The sequence below is a fragment of the Plecotus auritus genome (assembly GCF_963455305.1).
Source record: "Plecotus auritus genome assembly, chromosome: 4".
Taxonomy (NCBI): Eukaryota; Metazoa; Chordata; class Mammalia; order Chiroptera; family Vespertilionidae; genus Plecotus; species Plecotus auritus.
In genome coordinates, this window is record NC_137775.1 from 154,285,079 (window position 1) to 154,289,177 (window position 4,099).

Sequence of the window (4,099 nt, forward strand, 5' to 3'; positions counted from 1 at the left end):
AGGGGATCATTAGTCATCACAGCTGGTCCGATGTCAGCCATGGCATCACCCCACTTGACTTTGCTGCTTTTCTGGGCCTGGAGCTGAAACACCACTTCATGAGGCCTAGATGTTACCTCTAGTGGGATAAAATCTGTCTTTGTGGTCAACAGACCATAGGCTTGGCTTTTTTCCTAACATTATTTGATGTGGGCCAGAGCCTTGTTGTCCTGGGGGCTTAATGCTTAAGGGAGTGGTCGTGTGTGGGAGTTTTATGAGCCTTTTCTTTAGCCCCCTTGTTCCTTGTGTAGGGGGCTCTACTGCATGACTCGTGATATACCAGGGGAGCAAAGGTCAGGGGAGGGTCTGGACCACCTCACCAGCAGCATGAAAAGTCATGGGGTTAAACTGCATGACCAGCCATATGCTAAGGGAGGGAAGTTCACCCTGGGGGTGAGGTCACACCCTACAATTGTCTATTGCTAGGCACCCAGGGCTTTCCACCCAGGCGGGTGAACTTTGGTATCTGGCCTAGAGTTCCTACTCTGCCCTTGTCTGTCTAACTGCCTACCATATCATTAGCAATGCAAATGACTGTCTGCAGACATGCAAATTCTGTCTGAAAGAGGTTTTATTGACTTCCCTCCTCCATTATAGAAAAAACTAGTTTTGCTTCCATTTGCACAATCATTTAATTATAAATGTGTCTGTTTTTCCACTTCTCCTTTTAACTGGTTGCTATACCTCGCTAGTTTCATTAGGCTTGTAGATAAAAAAGGGGCCACATACTAAACCTGACAAGCTCAGGGGAGGCCTGCATGGTGAGCCTTATAAACTCAGACTCCCAAGTAACCACACAGGGTGGTCTGAATTTAAAACTTCCTAACTAAAAGTGAGTCATCACAGGTAATCATGTCCTAGGCCAGTATCTTCCTTCACAAAAGTCAATCTTACCTTAATTGATCCTGTCTATTGTCTTTTTTGCACCTAAAATAACATACCTTTGAAATGTCAGAGCAATCCTCTTTTTTTCCAGATCCCTCGGGGCACAATCTCCCACTAGAACAGGAGGCCATAGAACCTCTCCTTGTTATCCTGTTTTCCCACATAGCATCTCTCTGTGCTATAAATGTTAATTGTTAACTATTCTATACCCACCAATGTAAACGAAGTATGTTTCTACCTGTTTTACTTTTTATCCAATCCCAGAGATTTCCCCAATTTGCTTTCTTCTGCCTCCCTAATCTATCACTAATCGATTTCATGTAACCCCCTTATGTCCCCTTTGATTATAAAATAAGGTGCAAAACTGCCACTCTCTGGAGCATTTTCTCAATCCGTTGAGATTTTGCTTCCTTGCAATTACCATCAATTTGGCTCAAATAAACTCATAAATATTCTCTACAGGTTTGGATGTTTTTTTTTCACATCGACAGGTTTAATAAAGTTAGCACATGTTCACTTTACATCTCTGGGTGATTTGATTTTACCACTTTAAAAAAGTGATTTTTTAATAATATAACATTTGAGCTAATAATTTAATTTCTATCCGTTTGGTTTTGTTTGAAAATATTTGATACTAGAGGCCTGGTGCACGATATTCAGCCTGGGAGGCCTCGGGGGAGTGGGCCTAAGCTGTCAGTTGGACATCCTTAGCACATCTTAAAGATGTAATATGCAAATGGTCGGGACTCCCTGAAGCATAATGACCGACTGAGTAACGACTGGATCACGGATCAGCAGGAGGGTGGGGCAGCAAGCTACAAGCAGGCGGCAGAGAGCTACAGGAGGGAGCAGGGCAGCAAGCTATGAGGGGGGGCAGCGGCGGAGAGCTACTGGAGGGTGGCAGCGAGTTACTGGTGAGCTAGTGGCGCATGGATTTGTGTGCACGGCTACTAGTTTTATATATTACTAAAGATTTTTTTTCTAAAAAAAATATCATGAGGAACCACCAGGTGGCAAAGCAGCACTTGTGATACCAAATATCAAGAAAGGCCTAAAATTTGTTTTTCAGTGTCACAGTAACTGAAATGAAGATGTTCACTGGATTCTGTAACATTTTCAAAATTTGTTCTTATTCAAACGACACTATCTGCAGTTCACATTCTCAAGGAAAAATCAGTATTTCACAATAGACTTTTAAAATCAGCACAGAAACCTGAAAACATTGATTTGAGCCATCTATTCTGAAATCAGAGCTACTTTTAGTTTTAGAATGACTTTTTTATATGAAACAAAATTCTCAAGTTGAAAAGGACTTTAGATGTCATCTAGACCAATATTTTTCTTTATACTGAAGCTGATTTTTAAATATTTTGATCATTAATTATCCAAGCTCCTATTAAATATTTTCACTTAGAGAAAATGCAGTCTCACAAGGCAGCATAACCATACTATTGCCATTTTTTAATTAGAGAAGTTTTATATAAATACAGAGAAAGATATAATTAACCTCCACTTAAACACTATTCAAAATTTTTAAATATATTAACCCTTAGCCAATTCTTTTTTAGTTTTTAAAGATTTCAAAATATTTCAGTTGGAATCTATAATAATAAAAGCATAATATGCTAATTAGACCAGAAAACCTTCCGGATGAAGCCGGGGCTGCTAGGGAAGCTGAGTCCCAGGTGCCAGAAGGAAGCCAGTGCGGGCAGCCGGGGGAAGGAAGGCCTACTCTTGCAGGAATTTCATGCATTGGGTCTCTAGTAAAAATATAACTGTGATCATAATATGTAACCATACCCCTCCCTCTTCTTGCCCCAGCCTTCCTTTTCAGAAAAATTTAGCCTTAAAATCATATGGGAAAAGTGTAAGGCACGTACCAGTAAAAGGACTAGGGGGTGAGGGTGGGGGACACAGTGGCCCAAACAGGGAAAAACTAGAAGGAACCCAAGGTGTTAAATTGGAATTTAAAATATTGGTGTGAATTCATGGTTTTCAAGATAGATAGATGAATGGACAGACATCCAAAGAGACATAAACATATGAGTTTAGTGGTAATAGTAACATGTGTGTATATAGATACACAATCAATTTTGGTTATTTTCAGATTCTTCATTTGCAAATTCACCATCTCACTCAAATTTATTTGTAATCTACAAATTAAAATCGCGCTCTTTCCTTCTTCCTCCTTGCCTCCCGGCTGCTGGTAGGACCCCTCCGCTGCGCCCTCTGAAACCCTGTGTCATTGCTTGCCTGCAGCAGGATGCCCCCCAAAATGGGAGATGATGCAGTTACACCACCCTCAATCACTGGAAGATTTGGAACCTCCTTGAAAATTGGTATTGTTGTGAAATCTACCTTCTTCAATGTACTAATTAACCAATAGTCAGGCTTCAGCAGAAAACTTCCCTTTCTACTCTGTTGATCCTAATGAGAGCAGAGTACCTGTGCCAGATGAAAGGCTTGATTTTCTTTGCCAGGACCCCAAGCCAGCAAGCAAAATTCCTGCCTTTCTACTAGTGAATGTAGTGGGTATTGCTGGTCTTGTAGAAGGAACTCACAATGGACAAGGTCTGGGAAATGCCTTCTTATCTCCTATTAGTTCCTGTGATGGCATCTTTCAACTAACACGTGCTTTTGAAAATGATGATATCAGGCATGTTGAAGGAAGTGCAAATCCTATTTGAGATATAGGAATAATGCACCAAGAGCTTCGGCTTAAAGATGAGGAAATGATTGGGCCCATAATAGATAAACTGGAAAAAGTGGCTGTGAGAGGAGGAGATAAAAAACTAAAACCTGAATGTGACATAATGTGCAAAGTCAAATCCTTAGCCCATTTTTAAACAGGTTTCATTTGTTTTTAGAAAATTGTGCTTTAAATGGAGAACTCTGAGCTCCCAAACTTCAGAGAAAAGATAATCATGGATTGACATTCTAAAGGAAAAAAATATTTCATGATCTTTCAAGGTAGAAAAAAGGGAGGTATCTAAAACATGTTATGTTGTCCCATACAAATGTGTCTATAATATGTTAACACTTTTCCCCTTCTCCACCTGAAAACAAACCAAAAATCAAAAGTAAATTCACAAAGTATATTTTCAGTGGAATTATGAGATAGATACTATGGACTCCATTTGGATAAAGACTCTCAAACATAACTAAGTCAGAAAAA

The 4,099-nt window shown here is 39.9% G+C and overlaps 1 pseudogene across 1 annotated transcript; it reads left to right on the forward strand.

Annotated features, from left to right (window-relative positions):
• Positions 1-3,187: 3,187 nt before the first annotated feature.
• LOC308246861 (obg-like ATPase 1) lies at positions 3,188-3,770 on the forward strand (annotated as a pseudogene). Its single transcript has one exon. The product of its transcript is annotated as an obg-like ATPase 1 (transcript).
• The last annotated feature ends 329 nt before the right edge of the window (positions 3,771-4,099 follow it).